We start from the raw sequence: 24,136 nt of genomic DNA on the forward strand, positions 1-24,136 counted from the left end.
ACATCACGAGGGAGGTACACTAGAATAGGAAAACACACTATGACCATTGTACAAGAAGAGCTAGTCAAGTAAATTGCTTGCACCTCCCTCCATCTCAATCTGTAGCATGTGGGGAAGGAGGGAAAATCACAAGAGGAGAAACATCAAACATGACAGAAGGAAAAATAACTAGTTCTAAACAAGGACCATGTTGATAAGCTAGATCATTGTGATCAAGACTAGGAGTGAGTAATAATTATATAGAAAGAATATGTGCTAAGTTGTGATCAAGATCAACTATCTCATATAAATCATAAGAATCACTAGCATAATATAATTGTTAGCATCAATAACACAATCAAGAGCATCTTCTTCAACTAATTAATCATAATACAATCCAAGACATGAATTTTATCATTACTAATTCCAATTATAGGTTGATCAAAAATAGGCAAAGCATGAGGTATATGAAAGGATGGAGCATGTTGAGAATCATAGCTATGAGCTTTTTCTCTAGGTTGACATTTTTTATGACATTGAAAAGTACATTATTTATGTTTATCTTTGAAGATACTTGAGAAGGATTAGTATCAACAACCACAAAGTCCATATCTCCTTGTGATAGGAAAATAAAAAGAATCATAGTAGGTTGCGAGGTTGGGATAGGAGTAGATGGAGATGTTGACAAAGAAGGAACTAGTGGGTTCAAAGGAAGAACATTCTACGGAAAAATAAGTTTATGAATATTTAAACCTTAAAATATTGATAAGAAAAAAGATATTATCAAGATATGGTAGTGCTAAGCTACTGTAAAAAGGCCAAAGGAAATCAATAATAGAAAAATTATGAGGCTTAGAGGGATGATAAAGGCTATGGTTAATGATTTTGATCTCCTCATCATAAATCATTTTAAGAAACATATGCACATGAGAAGATGTATCTTTCATGAAATAAATCCAAGGAATAGCAAGATTAACTTGAAATTGATCAAAAGTAGGAATAGTCACAAATATAGTATTCACAATGTTACCACTAAGTGGGATAGGAAGAGTTATGTTACCATGAGGATCATAAAGAAAATCATACAAGTTTGAATCCGCACATTATATGAATTATAAAAATTCTTATGCAATTTTTTACTAAAAATATATTCCTCAATTAAAATATTTACATTAGAAGAAGGGTAAATTAAAACACAATAGGAAGGGATATAAGCTACCCTAGCAGAAATGTAAAAAGAACCATCAAATATGTTAATTGTCTCGGCATGATAAAAGGTAATACAAAGTTTTTCTAAGTTTGAGATTGAGTTTTAGGTGGAGGATGAGGTGTTGGGTTGGGTTGGACATGTTCAACATGGTTAACAATATTGACATCTTCAACACCATCATAACTAATGTTTTTTTCAGGTGAAGAAGGTTGGGAAATGGTGTTGTTGGAATGAGAATGCAAAGGGTTGTGTAAATTTATAAATTATTATTATGAGGTTCTGATTATTTTTCCCCTTGAGTAATACCAAAATCAATAGATATAACTTTAGTGTCAATGAGATATTGGATAACATTCCTCAAAGAATAAGAACTTTCAGTGTCATGATCGGGTTGGTGATGATAGTGAAAATAAGAATTAGTATCACAAGACTTAGGAAGGGGTTTACTAGTATCCAATGGTTGTATTTGGGAATCTTAATAATGCTAGCATTGAGAAATGTTATCATCAGATTATGCAAAGAATCAGATAAGGGAGTATAAGCATAAATAGGTCTAAAAAAATAAGACAAGGGAGACACACCTTTATCTGTGGCTACCACTTGATCATCTACTACATTAGATGATTTATTGATTTAATGTAATTTTTAGGTTTTTAAAACTTATTGATGCAACACCACTCTTAGCAATGTTGACAGGAGCCATTAGAGTGGTTCTCACAAAATGTATCACTTATAGTTGATAATAATGAAGAACTCTACATAATTGTAAAGAAGAAGTATATTTAATAAAAATAATCTTATCTCTAATGTCCTTTTGCAAATTAAAAATAAAGATACATTGTATATCTACATCAAGAATAGGATAAGAAATTTTAGAATGTGAGTGCTTAAATATGCCAATGAATTCACTAATAAATTTTTTAATCCTTGTTTACAATGCATTAAGTTAGTCAAATAAATTTTAGGACCAATATTATTTTAAAGTATTTGAATTAAAGCATTGGAAATTGAAAGGAATCAATGGGATAAGGAAGGAAAGAACAATAAAATTGCAAGGATTTATCTTGAAAGGTTAAAATTAATAACTTATCCATGAACCTATAGTCATAAGAAAAATCACTACATAAGGTTTGAAAGGTTTTTACATAAGTTAGGATCACCCTCACCATTATAAGTATCAAGATTGGGAATCTTAATGTTAGTAGGTATAATAGCATGAATGATGTATAAGGATAGAGGACTAGCAATATCACATGTAGAAATGTTATACTTAGATTGTGTGAATAAAGCAAGTTATTGTTGAAAGAAAGAAAAACCATTTAAACAAGGCTATTAATGGTTTGATTGGTAGAAGAAGTGATAGGAAGAGATCTAATGGATTTGTTCGGCATATTATAAGACATAAAAGGAATGCTAGATGAGCAATGAACCATAGTTTAAGTGGTTAGAGGAGGATTTAAATATTTTAAGGGATCAATATTGTAAGAAGGCATAGATGAAGTAATGAAACACTAGAGACACTCATAGGGAGAGTGGGACTATGAAGACTTATGGAGGTAGGATTAGAGGTTTACAAAAAAGTGGTGACAATAGGTGGTGTATAAGTAGGAACACTAGGAATAGAAGTGATAATAGGGAGCGAAGGCTCAACACTCATGGAAGGGAGAATGTATCCATTAACTTAAGCACTATCAATTAAGGATTTAATATTGGTATTAACTTGATTTGGGAAATACTACACTATTTAAATTCCATGATCATCATTTTGAATAAGTTTCCTTTTATGCTCTATAGTATAAATGGCCTCAAGATTATGATTCTCGTGTACTAGTAATTTTTTCATTTTTTCCAATTCATTGGTAAGATATTGGACTTGAGTAGGGGGAACATGTAAGGTTTTACCATTTTCATAGGAAGAATGAGAGGAACTATGTTCCATTATAGGATTGGGATAATTAAGAATGGTGGTCTCACCAAGGGTCCTAGAAAAGAAGGAAATGTAAGGATCAAAGGAACTCATGAGTCTATGGATTATTCTAACTAGGATGCTATAGGTGAGGTTCAAAGTGATAAATTTCGTAGACAATGCAAAATATCACAATGCATAGACACAATAAAAATGCAAACAAATGCTAGATATAATGAAATAAGTTCAAGATCTATGAATTGCAAGAAATGTAAGATATAAGAGTGCATACAATGATATAATATAGAAATAATATAACTCAAAGAGTGAAAATGGAGGGTAAGATGTCTGCTTCACTAAAAACATTAGGGTGGAAATGGAAGTAGTTAATAAGATGTTTTTGTTAATTAAGATCTTTACTCTAACACTCAATACAATATAAACAGGGGCTTCCAAGCATAACTCTCAATATAAGTCAAGTTAGATTATAAAGACCCGAGAAAGATGAAGAGATTCTAATGAAAAAATAAAATTATATTAAGGAAGTGTGCAAGCAATTCTCTTTCATGAATTCTTAATTCACCTTAGATTTTTTATGTAAAAATAAATTGATTAAATTAAATTAATTGAATAGACCAAAATGATTGAGAGATAGATTGAGTAACTTGTTTATGGTTAATTTATTTAAATGAAAGAAACACAATTATAAACCTAATTATAAAATAATTTAGATCAAAATCATAAATGGAGAAATAAGAATTCTAATTACCTTGAATATGTGAATAGAAAGACACTTTTAAGGCTTGAAGAGAGCAAACTAGAAACAACAAAAACATAATAGAAACTAGATTTGGAATCAATAAATCAACATTGAAAAAAACCCAAAAAGAAATTTTTCCCAAGTACAAGTCAACCTATTACAACATATACGTTGACTTGGAGGTATAGGTAAGTGAATAGTAGATCCCAAAACTTATGTGAAAAGGGTACTCAGATCCACATCTAAAACTTTGATCATAGAATCTTCCTATTAGAAAAATGGGAACTTTGATAGGGGAGGGCTTACCTTGGTCAAGCCCTAGATTGAGGAATTAATATTTGAAATGAAATAAAAAAATTAATCATGTAAGGAAGAAAGATAAACTATAAATAATTTGTCTCACTTAATGAAACCCTTGTTAGGAAGGATTAATTTGCAATGCTAGATAATGTTGATGCCAAGTCTTCAATGTCAATTCAAGAAATCTCTAGAAATATAACGGATCTAATCAATACCAAAGCATGGAGGCATGTATGTAGATGTTCTTGAAGGAATAAAAATAAGGGGAATAAATGCAATGTAGATCTCCTCTTAATGACCAACAATGGATGCTAGATCTTGAAGAGGAAATGTTCCACTTGAATCCTTAAATGCTTAAAATACTTAAAGATACCAATATGCTTGATCATATATGTCTCATGTGTACATGTGTATCTCATTATGTATGTGTTTGGATCTCTTGTTAGTTAAAATGAAATTCTCAGGGTCCTTTAAATACCACCAAAATTGGAAAAAAAGAGAGCCAATCGAAGCATAAGAGAATGTTTTTAGAAAAACCCTAGAGGACATAAGATCCAAAGTTAATTTGGTCCCAAGTATAGGTTAATGGAAGTTTAAATATACTAAGTATACATTAACTTTGTTTGACCTATACCTAAGGTTATCCAAGAGTCCATAATTATGATAACTTGGGGGTTGTGTAAAAAGAATTGGGAGACAAAAGAAATCAAAGTAGAAATGTAGTTATTTTAAGCACAAATGTATCCATAGACAAAAAATTTACCAAAGGGTAGGATCTAAAGTCTTAAATAATGAGTGCTTCCATTTTAAGATGGTACCAATCCTAGTTTTGGCTACCAAAATGGGTAGAGATAGATATTTTATTTACCTTATCACCCATTTTAGGATTTAAAATTAAGCTATGTTGACCATGGGATCTAATTTCTATGAAAACACTATAACAAGCCTTCAATTCAAATTTGGGGCCATTCCATGACAAACAAGACACCCTAGTTATTTTTCCATAGTAAAATGTTCCAAAATTTGAATGAAAAGCTAGGAAGATAAGTTAGATACAAAATTAGGTTGAAATAGATGGTTAGAGCAAGCATAATAGTCGTGATATATCAAATTTTCCAAAATGGGTCCTAACTAAGAATCCAATCATAGGTGATAAATTTTTAGGATGGTATATTTATCCCCCATTTTAGTAGGAGTGTGATACAAACTCATTCTCATGGTCAAGTAGATTAATGCATTGAAAAGATATCAAGGTAAGGGAGACCAGGAAACATAAAGCCTCATAGTGACTTAGGCAATTTCAAATCCAAAACCAAGATAGAATTAGAGAGAGAGAGAGAGAAAGAGAGAGAGAGAGAGAGAGAGAGAGAGAGAGAGAGAGAGGAAACCCCAGACTAATTAGGTATTCACTTATTATGCATAATGAAATAGGAAAATGCTCATACAAAATATGGAATTCAAAGTCTACAAAGTTATGAAATGCTAGTCAACCCATATAAATGAAGTAGTCCTTAAGGATATCCTATTTCTTTTAAGAGATCTAGTAAAGTTATCAATCTAAGAACCAAGTGAAAACAATCAGTAAAAGGGTTAATGAAAGAAAAAGGGATCAATCTTTGGATCCATTAAATAATTCTTGAGGCATGATATTCTAAATATTAACACAAAAAAACCTTTTTATCCTTGCCCATATACATTAGATGCTACATTAAATCATTGTGTGTGTGCAACAAGGAGCAGAGTGTATTTCTCCATGTTAAAGTGATTCTAAATGCCTTAATAAGAGTAATGGTTTAAATAAATCATACATACACAAATATGAAATGTTTCCACTCTGAGATACCCCTAAGAAAGGACAAACCAAGAGAAATGAACACATGACAAAAGAGAGCATGAAAGGGATCTTTTAACTTTGGAGTCAATATGATCATGTGATAAGTCATGTATATAAAAAAAATGAGTTGTCATCACCCCTAAAGGTGGAAAAAATATAAGAACAATGGAAGATCACATAAGAGATACAAAGATTCTTTTTGGGTTGGCATTATGAACATCAAAATGAATGGTATTTATTGTTTTGTGCCACCCCCATATAGATAACACAAAGATACATTTATGAATAGTATCACATGCACAACATAACATGTATACAATTATTGGCATGATGATGATGATTTATATAATCACAAGTGTTAGTTTGGGTGGATCATAATTCCTATATTGTCATTATTGTAAAATAGTTTATCTACAAGTAAAAGATTATGTATACTTATAATTAGATTGAGTTAGATAGGTAAATGGTTAAGTGTTGGATGAACTGATTAAAGCAGATACAGTTTTGGTAATCTGAGTGCATGACATCTTGGAAGTAGAATTATGGTCTATGACTTATAGGATATCATATATAGAGGTATCTCAATAGATATCCAAAGGAAAATAAATTGGAAATGAGTATAGGATGAAGATCCGATGTGATCTACAGAACATAGAGTGAGGAATAGTGAAAAAAAAAATTAATGGTTTAAAAAAACTAGTATAGTTTATGACGATTAGTACATGAAGGCACAAAGAATCATCTATCACTCTTAAGATTCAAATTTGAGGCTGACTTTTGGAAGCACATTTAGGGTTCTTCCACTACCTTAAGAACATTATAAAGGTGATGAAGCATCAATATTTGGTAGTTGTTGTTGATGCAATATAGTATTTTAGAACTAATCTAAAGAAGAAAATTGAACATGAAATAATTGGATCTATCATGCAATGAGTGCACCTTTCAAATCAACCATCACTTGTTGATTTTAGAAGATAAACATGGAAAATCCCCTCTGACAAATTCACTCCTAATAGGGTGTACAAGATTTAATAGGTAGGAAGAAGAAATGTTTTAACCAAATCATTCTTAGAAGGATTTTTAAATACCTCAACTAGGTAGATCCTAACATATCTTATTGTAAAGCTTCTAATAATGCTTAACACTCCTAACCAAGTGAAGCCCTAACTGGGCAGATTTTAATTCTCCTAACATGGAAACATATTGCTACAATAATCATATTTGTAGGTACTAATTCCCATTGTGGCTTTTATGCCCAACCAATGGTTTCCTCATGTAAAATATTGGTTTCAAAATGTGTGAATGTTTGGGTTTCTTTTCTATTACTTGTTTATTTCATTTGCAAGTTTCATATTGTGAAAGTTTGTGGTGAAATTAATTAGATCTTTTTAAAAAATTGATTCACAACACCCCACCCCCCCCCCCCCCCCCCCCCCCTCAATGTCTCATGATATTAACAATTTGGTATAAAGAGGAAGGTTTGGATTATGGTAAAAAATTTACACTGGTGGATAGAATTGGGATATTTCTAGCCTATACAAGCTATAAGATGTTTAAATTCTTCCATATGGATGTTAAATTGGCTTTCCTAAATGGTGTATTGGAAGAAGAATTTACATTGAACAACTTGATGGGTTTTCTCTATAAGAAGATGAGGATATGGTCTATAAATTTAATAAATTTTTGTATGGTATGAATCACTAGGATCATGGGATGAAAGGTTGCATTCATACTTGATAAAGTTTGGTTTCAAAATAACAAGAGAAAATAGAAATGTGTACTTGATGATAAAAGGTGATTGATTGTTGATTGTTGAAGTGTTTCTTGATGACATTATATTTGGGGGAGATGATGATATGAGTTTGGATTTTTATGAAAAAATAAAGAAGGAATTTGAAATTTCCATGATAGGTGAGATAAAATTCTTTATTAGGTTCAAGTGTTACAGATGAAAGATGGAATTTAAATTTTTCAAATGAAATATGTCAAGGAAGTGTTGAATACTTTTGGCATGGAAAACTCAAAATTATTAGTACACCTTTGGTCACAAGATGCAAGTTGTCAAAATATGATACTTCAAGTTTAATTAATGAGATAATATACATATATATGATTGAAAACTTGCATTACATTGTACACAATAGACCTAAGATGACACATACAGTTAGGATAGTCGCTAGATTCCAGTAAAATCTAATGGAAGTGCATATGGTAATGTTGATCCCTACAATTTGTTGTCTATTAGTGTCAAACACTTAGTCATCTATTTGGAAGCACTTTTCAATCATCCTTGTGACCAAGCCATCCTACTAAGGTCGAGCAATATATTTAGAATTGTTCAAATTTTAGTTAAGGTCAGACAATTGTTATTGTTGAGCAATTCTATGTTCATAGAGTGTTTCTATACATGTCGAATAAGACAGAAGTTAGTTTTTGTTGAGAAACATAGAATTAGTTCATGCTGAGTTATACTGTGAATGTCAAGCATTTAGAAGTAGAAGGACAACATGAAGAACTAGTCATGATCGAGTGTCAAAGTGTTCATATACCGAGTGAACCAATTTTGATATATTAGTTTGGAATTACACAAACAATGAGGTAAATAGTTTTTGGCTAACTTATTGCATGTTTAATTATTGAGGAGTAACTTAAGGAGTTGATTATGCATTATGAGCTGGATCATTAATCCCTATGTAAGGTGTTTAACCAATCAAAAAATGGAATGGTTAGAAGAAAAAAGGGAGGAATATGGATCATTGATCTTGATCTAGAACCTTCTCTAGTTGTTATATAAGGAGGATTTGAACCCTAATTTCATGTATAGAATGTATGTGCATGAATAAAAGTATGGATTCCTAATCAAAGTTTCAAGGTGAAGCAAGGCAAAGTGACCAAGTAGAGTAGTGAAGTGCAAAATAAAGTTTTATCTTATCAGAATAGGATCAGAGAGCGGAAAGAGGATATCCATAATCAATCATTATAGTGCTAACCAAAGGATCAAGTGCTGATACATTTTTAGTAGAGTGAATCAGGGAAAATCTCTTAATAGGGTGGTCTTAACAAGCCTATGTAAATTTCCTAACAAAGTGCTTACTTTGTTGTAAGTTTTAAATCTTTTAATCAAGGCAGATTGATTAAGTCTTGTAATCTCTTAGCAGGGAAGACCCCTCATAGGGTAGATCATTAGAGCTAATAAAAATTGTGGCCCTAATAGGAAAACTTGTAGTAGTGAAGATTTGTGGATCTCATCCCCACCCTAGTTTTAACTTCACCTTGGAGGGTTTCTAGGTAACCAAATTTTTATGTTATGTGTTGATTGTTTATGGTTATAATCAGTAGATTAGATCTGTTACATCATTGCAATATATGTTTATTTGATTTGTGATAATGATAAGATAATGGTTAATGGTGAAAGTTATCAATTTGATAATTGTTTAAGAAGGTTAAAAGTTTTATAGATTTTGATTCACGCCCCCCCCCCCCCCCCCCCCCAGTATCTCACTTTCCCAATAGACTTCCAACAATTGGTGTCATATCTTTTTTCTCTTAGGAGATGGAGGCCTATAAGCTAGAAAAGATCATTGAAAACTAGAAGCTTGAGATACAACTTATATTGTAGCAACTTGAATCAACAAGAGGAGAACTAAGGGAATCCGTAAAGAAAAGAAAATATTCGGAAATCATGTGGAATGATACATAATATCGGAAGACCCTGAAGAATTACTTGATGATGGAAATTCCAATGAGAGTGATGCATCAATAACAGATCTATTGGAAAATAACAACACATTGAATGAAGAGGTAAGAGCACTAAAGACAGAACATGAAATCCAGTTAGTAAGATTGTGTGAAGTGACTGAATAGAAAAAGAAAGTTGAAGAGGATAAAGATCATATATCTACAAGACTTGATGACAAGAATAGTGAACTGCAAAGGCTTACTCAAAATCAATTTGATATGGCTAACAAGTTGTTCCTTACAACTCAAGAGTTCAATAGAAAGGATGTGGAGATTGATAATCTAAAATTTGAGAATGAGCATATAAAGAATGAATTGAAACATGAAAAGGAATTCATTGAAAGATTGAACAAACCTAAAGAATATGTGAGATATTATGAAGAGTTAAAGATCACAAAGAAGACCTCATAACACATGTGGTCTAGGCTACATTGAGCACCTATCATCTTATGAGGAAGGAGAATTGTCAAAGATTGGAGAGCAGTGGAATGCAAAGCTAAATAAAGAACCTACATGATATCATTGTGGAAATTTTGCGCATATATAAAACATTTGCAAGAGAAAGATTGGTAAGAAAAACCCTAAGCCTAAATTTATTTCTAATTTTTTTTAATGCAAGAAGCAAGGACATCAAACACATGAATGTAGATCCAATGCTAGCAATAAACAAGTTACACCTAGATTTAAAGATAATTGCTACAATTATCACAAGTATGGACATAGATCTCAAGAATCCAAATCAAAGGCTAAATCCAACTAGACACCTAAGAAGAGACCAAATGCCTCTAAGCAAGGGAAAAAAATCAATTGGGATTACAACACATGGTATAGTTGTTAGTTATGTGGTTAGTATGGTCATATTGTAATAAACTACATCATGACTCATTTAAAAGGCAAATCCAAGAGTTGGATGAATGGAATTTTAGTTTATTTAATTGTCACAAGATTAGACATGTGAGAAAGAACTACATGACCCATGCACAAACAAACTAATGAACAAAATAAAGGAATAGGAAAATTTGATGTAGAATAGACAAGGAATGAGATGAATCAAAATTTGAGGAACAAGGATGAAGGAAAAATAATCAAAAGTGTGATGTGGAGATCACCCAATCCAGTGGATCAGGTGATCACACTACCTCAAACTAAGCAAAGAAGGTATATGAGGGACTATATTTAAAATTATTAATAATGCATCAGTTCCTAATATGTGATGAAGAGAAGTCCATATTTGCATGAGATAAGATGCATAAGGACGGTTATAAAGTGTGAACTGATAAAATGTACATATATCGAGTTGAAGCGTAGTTGATGTTGAACATTAGTATTGATATCTGTAGTGATTGAGTCATAATGTTGACCAAACTGTGATTGTGAACTAAAATGATGTTGAGACTAAGTTGGTATAACGACCGAGCTAGTGAATGAAGGATTAATTCTTAAGTTGTCCTTAAGTGTCGAGATAATTTTCATAAACTATGTGTATACCTATCATAAGTACTTAATACTTAATGCAATGGAATTTCACTCATCTAAGAGTATACAGTGAATTTTATGTTCATTTCTTCACTCACCCAATGATTTTGAGTTTACATAGTGATTCCAAGATGATTCACAACAATTTGTGAGAAATTTGCAAGGATCTTGTGTGTGTCATCAGCAACAGTGAGCAGAAGTAAGTAAAATTTGCAAAGCATATATAAATTGAGTTTGGTTGTTGTATGAATTTTTTTTAGAGTTTCAAAACCCTAGCTTAAAATTTTTGGATACAATTATTCAATTGTGTGTTATTTTTGATGTTACACAAATGTCATATAAGTTATTAGTCAGAGTCTACCAAGCTCAGTTGATCAACAAGGCAAAAGACAGAGTCTACCGAGCTCAGAAGGTTAGCAAAGAGAATTACAGAGTCTATCAAGCATCTCTGGAGGTTACACTGTGAAGTCAATTTATACTGAGCTCACTCAGGTGCTAAAGGCTTTTGTGGTAGAAATCAATATCTACTGAGCTCACAAGGTCAACAAAGGAAAGTTAGTTCTTACCGAGTTCACTCGATCTCCAAAGGATTTTTTAGAATTTGCAGTGTTTACCAAGTTTCACTTGGTTAACACTAGAAATCATTTTCTGGAGCAGTGTTTACCAAGCTGGGTCAACCAATGAAGGATTTCATTGTTTTGGGAAATAAAGTTTATTTGTTCAATGTAATGTTTGTAGCTAATTGATGTATAGTTTATTGGTAAAAGTAACTTGTAATTGAGCCAACTTGACAATCTATAATGTATAAATAAAAGGTCAAGTTGTGTTTTCAAATGTATGAATGGATGTACAAATGAGAAAGTATGCAAGTGAGTTGAGTGTGAAGAATAAGTGTGAGAAAATTTTGAAGATGGATCAGATATCCTTAAGGAGCAGTAGAGTTGTATTTGATCAATGGGGATCTATTGAAGCAAAGCAGAGATTTGTATCAGCAAATTTTAGTTGCATCTCATTCAGGTCACTTATTGTTACTTTCTCACCATTGTAGTAGTAATTCCTAAATCTCTTAATATAGTTGGTCTAATAGCCATTTTGTAAATCCTCCAACAAGGTGGACAGTTCTACTAAATTGTTCTAAAGTCCTCTAGTAAGGCCACTCCTAGTAGGGTGATTAAATCCTCTAACCAGGTCACACCTAATAGTGTATTTTGTAACCTTTAATAGGTTTGGCTCCTAATAGGGCTCACTTCAGAAGAGTGCAAATTGGTAGCTAGTTACTTGGTGTTTTTTTCCATATTGGGTTTCCACGTTAAATCTGCTATCTCTTGTGTTCATGTTATTTTCTTTTGCATGTATGTTAATAATTGTGAATGCTTAAAGATTAGTAACAAGTTAATCTATCGAGTTACAGCATTTTCCTGTGTGGCTACCGAGTAATAGTAGTAATTAAGTTTTAAGACATCTAAGGGATCTATGAATTATTTTTGTGGTAACTAATTCACAGCCCCTCTCAGTTACTCCATCTATAATTCCAAAAATTGGTGTCTGAGCTTTTGGTTCTTGTAAGAAGGATTTCAAGGATCTAAGCTGAAGATTAGGATGTCTTACAAGAGGAAAATTCCAAGGCTTAATAGGGATAACTTTTCGGCATGGGAAGGTCTCATGAGGCTTCATCTAGCTTCTATTGCAGACACGGGATTGAAATATCTACATGAAGCATATGTAACTCCTTCTAGTACATTATCTACTAATGACATTTTTGAGAAGAAGACTCACAACATCATGATGATAGACATTACATCTACCCTAAGCTATGAAGAATTTGATGATGTCAAGGACTACAAAACTACCTTTGAAATGTGGAACAAGCTGAAAGAAATCTACGAAGGAGATGATAATGTAAGAAGAGCCAAAGAAAAAAATTTAAGAGGACAATTTGATCAGATGAGGATGAGAGAGGATGAAAACATTACAAAATATATTGAAAGAGTCAAAGCAAGTGTTAGTGCAATCAAATCTTCTAGAGGAGATATCAAGGAGGAAATATTTATAAGTAAAGTTCTTAGAACATTACTTCCCATTTATGCAATTAGAATTTTTGAAATTCAAGAAAGAAGATGTGAAGCAAATCATAAGATAAATTTAGAGGCCATAGTTGGAAGATTGACTGCATTTGAGCTAGATAACTATGATAACTATGTTCCAGCTACCAAGAACATTGAATTAGCATTTGAAGCCAAGCTTTCACTCAAGGAGAAAGGTAAGAAGATAAATGATTCTCAACCAAAAAGTGAAGAAGAATCAAAATAGAGTTCTGACAGTGATCTTGAGGTGGTTGAATCCCTACTAGCAAGAAAATATTCTAGAGGCAAAGAAAAATACAAAGGTAAGGTTCCTCTAATCTATTTTTCATGTGAAGAAATTGGACATATTGTTGCTAGGTTCCCAAATCAGAAAAACAAGGATGATAAGAAAGGTCACAAGTGCAATGGCAAGAAAGACTTCAAATCATTCAAGGACAAAGGTAAAAAAACATGTTTCATGTCTAAGAATTCTAATGATTCTGATGATGAAGAAGATGAAATTATTTACATTCTTGTGAAAGATGAATCTAACAATGATGAGGAAATGGCACTTATTTCTCATGTGAGCAAAAATGATACATGGATCATAGATAGTGGTTGCTCTCATCATATGATTGGTGATAAAACTAAGTTTGAACATTTTGAAAACTATGATGGTGGTAGTGTGAGATTTGGTAATAATAAACCTTGTTGTATAAAAGAAAGAGGAAGAATCTCACTAACTAAAGAGCTTGTATGTGATAATGCATATTGGGTAGAAGGACTAAATCACAATCTGTTGAGTGTGGCACGGCTACTCAATAATAGATTCAAAGTGGAATTCAAAGTGGAAAAGCAAGACTACTAGATGACAAAGGAAAGCTGATTGGATTTGGCACTCAAACAAAAGGTAATTTGTTCTATCTTGAAATTGGTGAATGTTCATGTTTTATTGCTCAAGTTGAAGAAAGTTGGTTATGGCATAGGAGTTTGTGTCATGTGAATTTTGATAACTTGGTGAAAATAAGTAAATTCAAGAAAGTAAGAGGTATTCCTAATATAAAGAAACTTGAGGTTGGTCTATGCAAGAATTTTCAAATTGTTAAGATGGGAAAGACTAGCTTCAAAATTAAAAACTATCAGTCTGAAGAAGTTTTAGAAATTGTGCATATTGATTTATGTGGACCTATTGGAATTGAAAGCTATACTGGTGAAAATTTCTTCATTCTTTTTGTTGATGATTACTCAAGAATGATGATTATCATGTACCTGAGAGAGAAGTCAAAAGAATTTAAGAATTTCAAATGGTATTTGGCCAGAGTTGAGAAGGAAATAGGCAAAAGACTAAAATGCTTGAGGTCAGATAGAGGTGGTGAATTCATTTCACATGAGTTCAATAACTTTTGCATTGAAAGAGGGATCAAAAGATAGGTATCAGCCCCTGGAACTCCTCAGCAAAATGGAATAGTTGAAAGAAGGAACAAATCTATCATGGACTGTGCAAGAACCTTAATGATTGAAAAGAACATTGCTATCAAATACTAGAAGGAAGCTATCAGCACTGCAATTCATACCTTGAACTGAGTATTGTTGAAGAAGGATTCATTCAAAACCCCCTATGAGTTATGGTATGGCTATAAACCCAATGTAAGTTACCTAAAAGTATTTGGAAGCAAATGTTACATTTTGAAAGAATCTAGAAAAGTTAAATTTGATATGAAGGGTGATGAAAGAATATTTTTGGGTTATTCTTGCAAAAGTAAAGCATATAGATGTTTGAACTTGTCTACTCACAAAGTCATAGAAAGTGCACATGTGAAAGTTGATGAGTTTGCAGAAAGAACTGAAGAAGAAAGCAAAAAGGATTATAGGAGTTTTTTTTCATTGAACCTGATACGGTGCTAGATACACCTATCAGTCAAAAATTTTCTACTCTTAAGTCTTCAGTAACTGAGTTGCAAGAACTTCAAATCGAGCTACAAGAACTCGAGTCACATTCTGATGCTACCAGGACAATGACTACCGAGTCTGAAGGACCTAAGCAGTAGATAGAATAGCCAGAACCTAAAGCTAAAATGCAAAAGGATGAGAATGCAAATCAAAGACAAGGAACCTACATTAGCTAAGTATATCAGGAAACATCATACACTAGATCAGATCATTGGAGACAAATATGAAGGTACTATGACAAGAAGTAAGTTGAAAGGTACTTGTTTACTTGCTGATTTTGAACCTAGAAATGTCAAAGATTCATTAGAAAATGAAAGTTCGATTGAGCTATGAATGAAGAGATAGAGCAGATAGAGAAAAATAAAACATGGACTCTTGTACCTAGTCCTAAAGACAAAAATGTTATTGGAACTAAGTGGGTATTAAGAAATAAGTTGAATGAAGATGGTAAGGTATCAAGGAACAAAGCTAGACTGGTATGCAAAGGATACACTCAAGAAGAAGGAATAGACTATGGAGAGACTTTTGCTCCTATTGCAAGATTGGAAGGTGTCAAGACCTTACTTGCATATGTTGCACCCAAAGGATTTAAGGTTTACCAAATGGATGTCAAGTCAGCATTTCTCAATGGTATACTGGATGAGGAGGTGCACATTAAGAAGCCTGAAGGTTTTATTGATCTAGACAAGAAGGACATGGTTTGAAAATTATACAAAGCATTGTACGGTCTGAAACAAGCCCCTAGAGCATGGTATGAAAGACTGCATAACTATCTTATTCAGATTGGTTTTTAGAGAACTAATGATAATAGTATCTTGTATATCAAGGAAGGACCAGATAATAAGATTGTTTTGGTAGAAATATTTGTGGATGATACGTTATTCATAGGAAATGATGATCTTTGCAAAGAATTTTTAGAACAAATGAACAAGGAATTTGAGATGTTAATGTTTGGTGAGATCAAATTCTTTGTTGGTCTTCAAATTCAGCAAAGTAAGAATGGCATCTATATCACTCAATCTAAATATATCAAGGAAATACTAAAAAATTTTGGTATGGAAGATTTCAAACTAGATGGGACTCCTATGTGTACAGGATTGAAACTTACCAAGGATGATGAATCAAAGGAGGTAGATCAAACATTGTATAGATCTATGATTGGAAAGTTGCAATATGTAGTACTTACAAGGCTAGATATTGCCCTTGTAGTTGGTATTGTAGCAAGATTTTCAACAAAACCAAGATAAAATCACATTATGGCAATCAAAAGGATCATGAAATATTGGAAAGAAACTAAAGATTATGGATTATGGTACAAATTTGGAGGTAATTTGGATTTAAAAGTGTTTACGAATGCAGATTGGACAGAAAACATTGATGACAAAAAAAATACAAATGGAGGAGCTTTCTTTCTTGGAAAGAGGTTGGTTTCTTGGACAAGTAAAAAGCATAATTGTACATCCCAATCCATAGCAAAAGAAGACTATGTTGCAGCAGCAATAAACTATTCTAATATTGTTTGGTTCAAACATTTATTGGAAGGTATGAAGGAAGAAATCAAAGAACCTATTGTTATGTTTTGTGACAATACAAGTGCAATTAACATATCCAAAAATCCAATGATGTATTCAAAAACCAAACACATTGCAATAAAGTATCACTTTGTCAGAGAATTGGTGCAGGATAAGGAGATCAGATTGGAATATGTCCATACAAAGGAACAAATTGCTGACATATTCACAAAGCATTTTACCTAAGGATGTATTTTTGTATCTAAGAGGTAAGTTAGGGGTCATTCCCCATCTTAAGCTCACTAAAATGAAGATTTAGTGCTACATCAATAGGTGTCAAGTTGAGAATCTTTCAGTTGATGCAGAATAATCATGAAAATATTGCATATGAATCAATACATAAGGTACATTGTTATTCATTTGGTTTGTGTTATCTTTGGCATGTGTTGTCAAAGAGGGAGAGTATATTGTCATATCTTTCTAAAATTTGATGTTTGTAAAGAAGCTATATAATTCCTTCACAGAGGGAGATTACTGTATTTGAGGATTTTGAGTAATGAAATGTAAGAGGGAGAAACATTCTGTTAGAAAAGACTTGTTTGCAAATTTCACTCTACTATGACATGTTGTGTTGCCATCAATGCCAAAGAGGGAGATTGTTGGATACAATTATTCAATTGTGTGTTGTCTTTGATGTTACACAAATTTCATATTAGTTATTAGTCAAAGTCTACCAAGCTCAATTGATTGGCAAAGCAAAAGACAAATTCTACCAAGCTTAGAAGGTTAGCAAAGAGAATTACAAAGTCTATCAAGCATCTCTAGAAGTTACATTGTGAAGTCAGTTTCTACTGAGCTCACTCAGGCGTTGAAGGCTTCTGTGGTAGAAATTAGTATCTACCAAACTCACAAGGTCATCAAAGGAAAGTTAGTTCTTATCGAGTTCACTCGGTCTCCAAAGGATTTTGCAGAATTTGCAGTGTTTACCGAGTTTCACTTGGTTAACATTGGAAATCATTTTTTGGAGCAATGTTTACCAAGCTGGGTCGGCCAAAGAAGAATTTCATTTTTTTGGGAAATAAAGTTTATTTGTTCAATGTAGTGTTTGTAGCCAACTAGTGTATGGTTTATTGGTAAAAGTAACTTCTAATTGAGCTGACTTGACAATCAGTATTGTAAAAATAAAAAGTCAAGTTGTGTTTTCAAATGTATGAATGGATGTATGAATGAGTGAGTATGCAAGTGAGTTGAGTGTGAAGAATAAGTGTGAGAAAATTTTGAAGAAGGATCAAATATCCTTGAGGAGCAGCAAAGTTTTATTTGATCAGTGAGGATCTATTGAAGCAAATTAGAGATTTGTATTAGAAAAGTTTAGTTGCATTTCATTTAGGTCACTTATTGTTACTTTCTCACCATTGTAGCAATAATTCCTAAATCTCTTAACAGAGTTGGTCTAACAACCATTTTGTAAATCCTCTAACAAGGTGGATAGTTCTACTGAATTGTTCTAAAGTCCTCTAGCAAGGCCACTCCTAATAGGGTGATTAAATCCTCTAACCAGGTCACACCTAATAGTGTGTTTTGTAACCTTTAATAGGGTTGACTCCTAATAGGGCTCACTTCAAAAGAGTGAAAATTGGTAGCTAGTTACTTGGTGGTTTTTCCCATATTGGGTTTCCACGTTAAATCTGGTGTCTCTTGTGTTGATGTTATTTTCTTTTGCATCATGTTAATAATTGTGAATACTTAAAGATCAGTAACAAGTTAATCTACCGAGTTACAGCATTATCCTATGTGGCTACCAAGTAACAATAGTAATTAAGTTTTGAGACATCTGAGGGAACTGTGAATTATTTTTGTGGTCACTGATTCACCCTCCCCCCCCCCCCCCCCCTCTCAGTTAGTCCAGCTATAATTCCACCATGAAATGACATCTACTGCATTGTGAGTAGAAGGGACGCATTGAAGGATAGTAATGCACAAATTGTGAGAAATGATACATGCCCCCTGCCTAAGTTCAAGGCTTATCTCGAGATTGTGATGACTGGAGACACATCTAGCGCATTGACATTCATTCATTTTTATGTTATTATGGCTCATGACTTGTGGTCTTGTTACATGTGCAAGGTAGGAGAAATTGGAGATTTTGAATTGAGGAATGCCTACGAAAAAATGGGTGAAAATGGAGCTCTAAAGGAAGAGAATAGGGTAGTTGCTAAGAAAGGGCTTATTTGTGCCCTAGCATTCCCAAAAAACATCAAATATGAATGGATCAAAATAGTGTTGAGTAGAATTCATGATATGAAGTTATCGCTAGAAAATGGGCCAGTGAAGATAGTAAAATTGATCATCCATTGAGTCACTAGTTATCCTACCTTAGACCGAGTGAAGACCATATGATGCTCAACCAGGAATATGATAGAGGAATAGACAAAGGCTAAATGGAATGGTGATGAATTCCAATTGGTGGCATTAATGATCCAATAATAGAGTATTTAGTTAGGGTGATCGCTCATAAGTTCTATCAGTCAAGATGACTAAATAGTGTACCCTGTGTAGTTATTTATTTAGGTTACAATATTGTCAAGAAGGACCACAACTATGATCTAGCTAAGTTGTGATTGATTCAACTAGCATAGAATTTTGGATCCATAAGGAAAATGAAGAACACTTCATGTAAGATTGGCTCACTATTTTGTGCATATTCTTTTATGTGTAAAATTCATTTCCCACCATTGGTGAAGTTGTATGGGATAAAACTAGGCCTATGACTAAATAAGTTAATGGTTACATTGAGCAACTAGGTGAGAATTTTGAAACAATATTGATGGTTATTTTGATGAGTTTAAGAGAAAGATGAAGAACATGATATTAATCCCAAAATTAGTTGTGGATCAGTACTATGATCACATTTGTTTTATGATGGACATTGAATACTCCTATGCTCAAGCAGTAATGTTGAGGGTTGCATGGTTGAGGCCTATGCAATATGAAGTCAATGTTGATGAGGTGTTTGCAATAGTAAAAACTTTACTGTCAGAAGAAATAGATAAGGATGTCAAGCCATTTAGTATATATAAAACTACTAAACTAAAAATGATGATGCAGACCAAGGTTCCTATGATAGACCAAAAAATAAAGTAAATGATATAATATTTGGAGGGAAAACTTGGTGAGGCACCTATAGATCACAAAAGGTAAAGGGGAAGATGAAGAGAGTGAAGAAGAAGATGAAGATAGTGAATGCAAGGGAAAAGAATTGGTGGTTGTTGAGCCTCGAGCACCTAAAGGAAAGAAGATAGCAGTTGCTAATCCAAAGGTCAAAAGAAGCTTGAAGAAAGTGATTATTATACCTACTTCTTAGAGGAGAGTTAATAGAAAATGATAAAAGGTAGCATCTTCTACAATTGTCGAGCCCAAGAAAAGAACTATTAAGATCACCAAGCTAGCAAAGGGAAAATCTTCTAAGAAAAGGAAATTAGAGGTTAAAGAGATTGAGCAAGGTCAAAAGAAGAGACCAAAGAGAAAGATGATTGTAAAGCCTAATAATGAAGAGGAGGAGGATGAAGGATAATGAACTAAATTTGATGATCTGAGAAAGTTTTAGATTGTAGAAAGGTAAGGTCCTCAAGATATTGAAAAGGTATGTGAAAAAAATTGAGGTTTATGCAATCCTTTCTAGATTTAAACATGTGAAATATGATTCTTTAGATAAAGGTAATAAGGAAAAAGTAGAACAAGCAGTATTGGACATGATGATAAATTTTAAGTATACTCCTATAGAGCTAGTCAAAGCATTTCTAGAGGAGTTATATAATAAGATGGATTTAAAATGGAAATGGTTATTGTCTATTGAGAAATAGATTAGAGAAACAATCCTAGCCCAAACAATGTCAGATTAAGGGAAGATGCATATTCCTATAGCCTTAAAGGATTATGCAAAGACCCTTAAAGGGTTATGCAAAGAATTTTGTGCCCAAGACAAGGACTTACAAAATTTTGAGAAATAAGATTGAGGATGTAGTCCAAGAAAGTAAGTTGGTATGGAAGAAAGCATTTGGACTGCTAGCACCAGCTACAAAAGAAGCAGAGAAAGAAGATAAGGAAAATGAATTGGAAAATACAAAAGATATGTATAGTGATGCAAAAAAAATTGTAGAGACAATAGAAAAGATGTCTCAAACAAAGAAAAACAAATAGAGGTAGTCACCATTGAGGATGAAACACCTGATGTGACTCAAGTATCTACCGAGCCAAAAGAGATAGCATCTGTTGAGTCAAAACAAGGAGATCAACATTCAAAATCTATCAAATATATGTTGATTGATACATCCAATCCAATGTTAGTACAAATTAAAGAATATCCTAAGTTTGGAGAGCAAGGAATGGAGCAACAAGTAACTATAACAATTACTAAAATACCCATTTTTATTGTTGACTTCAATGACCAACTAAGATGAATGGAACAAAAGACTTTGGTCATAGATGTCGAGGAACAAAGTGGATCAACAACTGAAGAGAAGAAAAGTGAAGATACTATTAAGGATTATCATACCATAGAGGGTTATAATGACATGCAGAATGAGCAAGTAGAAACTCTATTATTGGTGAGATCTAAGCACCAATATTAGGACCTCTTATAGAGGGAAATAAGGAGACAAAACTAGCAAGTGTTAGTGTGACTAAGTTACAAGGTCAAAAATAGGAAGAAACAAAGACAAGGATGAATGTAGAACTCTTTACATAATATGAGACTAAGAAGGTGGTACATTTGAAGAACAGGTGATTGTGACTTAGAAGGAGTTAGTTTCAACAAGCATGGATGCTACTAGAGCAAGAGAGCCACAAAGACAGAGTGTTGATGTTTCATCAAACTCACTTCAACTTGCACTACCAAGTAGCAACACTCCAAAGAAGAAATTTTTGAAGAAGAAAGCAAGGTTTATTAGAATATATAGTCCATTGATATAACTGAGAGGGGGCGGCGAATCAGTTATCCAACTATTGTCACAATCATTAATGTTAAACAATCTTAACCATATGAGTAATGTTAATTAAAGCCACAACAAGATACTCATACACAATTAACACTAGATATGTTAACTAGGGAAACCCTTAATCAAAGGGAAAACCCCGGTGGGGATGGTACCCACAAGATGATGTACTAATATAAATATTCCTTGTTAGAGGATAGACCCTATTAGGAGTTTGTTACAACATTCAACACATACGAGTCCCTGTTAGAAGACTTTGAATCCCTACTAGGAGATTCCAACCTTGTTAGGAGTTGTACCAACCCTGTTAGGAGTTGTGGAAGATAGCTGGACCCACTACCCAAATAGTTTTAATGTTAATATCAAAGAACCCACTCTCCAAATGATCTTTGTATTATTCCTTGTAGAATAATAGAACTGAAATTTATTTCTTCCTATGTCTTTGTCCTATCAACCAGACTTTTTCTCCTCCAGATCTCATAATGTGTACCCATTGATCCCTTGGATCACTTACATGCATTCAGTAGGCATTCTACTCCTTCTCTTACTGTGCACTAATACTTCACACTCTACTTGATCCTCTTAATCAAGACTACATCATTGGAAAGGAAAACAACTTTCCTTTATATCGTATCTTCATAATAATTCCTTGTCAACCTTGAGACTTTTCCAATTAATTAAAATAAGATAATTAATTAATTCACAATTACAATATCATTGTCAACTCATAGTCTATTCAAAACTACACACATGTGAAACCACATCTTATGCACACACTAGCATCATCACACAATTGTCCTCTATCACTGTGTAATTGTGCATCTCTTCATTACATCTCATATGAAAGATAGCAATAGATCATCAGAACTATGTTTTCCAATGGTTTTTTTTTGCACTAATTCCAGTAAATGAAGTGTAACTTATGTACACCATTGACTCAAACTTAGTCCTCTTAACTATGTCATCAACACAACCTCACAAATATGTCCTCCATTGTGCATCATCTAAAACTTCCTTAGCTTCTATGCATCTTAAGATTACTGACTATTATTCTTCCAGTCTTAACAAAATTACTGCTATCTTGACATCAATGACAAATAGAGTCATGAATGCAACATATCAATACTCTCCAATGCTTAGGATACTCCCCCAATGTAGTATCATTAGCATTCATGCTAAAAAAGTTACCTAGAAAAATAGTAACCTTGGATGAGGTCATTGTCATCCCAAAATATGATACTAATTACAATATCACATTTGAACGGATCCAAATTTTGCAAGATTTATTAATGAGAAAAACTAGGCAATAAGAATTGAGGTGAGAGCTACAATAAAGACAAGTGCTACAAGAGAGATTAAGGACATTTTTGTTGAACAATTTTATGTATAAAATCTTGATGAAAATGCTCATGTAGGAGCTCAATTAGTTCATATTGTTGAGAAAATCAATAAAGATGGTGTGGATGCTAACAAAAAGATGACTCAATGGAGTTTCAGAAAATTTGAAAAGAAAGCCATTGAAAAGGTCTCCACTGAGATTACAACAAGGCAAGTACATTTGACAAGTCTTATCAATACTGTAGAAGACATTATAAAGAGCATTCTTTCTTTGTACAAAAGGTTGTGTGATGTTGAATTCTTTAAAAAGGAGAATCAAGATTATATTAATAGGCAACAAGTAGAGTTGAGAGCATCAAAACATTCATTAAACATGGATCCAAGTTCTAGTTTAGATTATTTTAATAAATTAACAATTGCCCAAGGTAGATTAGTCAAGCTAGTGACTAGTGATGGAATAACAAGGGATAATCTTATCTCTATTTAGAAAATTGTGTTACCTCATTTAGAGGTTATGTAGAGAAAGCTTATAAAAGCCAAGGAGGTAGCACAAAGAGATCCAAATCTCTCAATGGATGAAAGTTTAATTGATATAGCTACTACACAAAGATCAAGATTCAATTGTTACAATTAGTTAGGAATGGTTGGGATCGTGTACTAGCCATGATAATCCAACCTCACAAACCATTTTTGCATTAGTATGGTTTGACCCCTACACCCAAACAACCATAAGGGACAAAAATAAGAGGGAATAAATTTGTATGGGGTAAATCATGATGGGGATATGAGTACAGGTAGTATTCTTTGAACATTTTATTTTTGTAGACAAAGTATGTAATGTCATGTATATATAGTATATATTTTGAAGTCTTTATGAAGACCGAGTGATAGTAGAAATGGGAGAAGTATTTTTGAGTTTTGGGATGTAATGTTGAATTGTGACAAATTGTTTTTGCCACTAATGTTAAAGGGGTGTATTGTTGATCCTTACAATTTTTTGTCTATTAATGGCAATCACTTAGCCATCTATTTGGCATCATTTGTCACTCATCACTACAACTGAGCCATCCTACTAAA

The sequence above is a fragment of the Cupressus sempervirens genome, chromosome 1 (genome assembly GCF_028749045.1).
Source record: "Cupressus sempervirens isolate cs-2001-9-10 chromosome 1, ASM2874904v1, whole genome shotgun sequence".
Taxonomy (NCBI): Eukaryota; Viridiplantae; Streptophyta; class Pinopsida; order Cupressales; family Cupressaceae; genus Cupressus; species Cupressus sempervirens.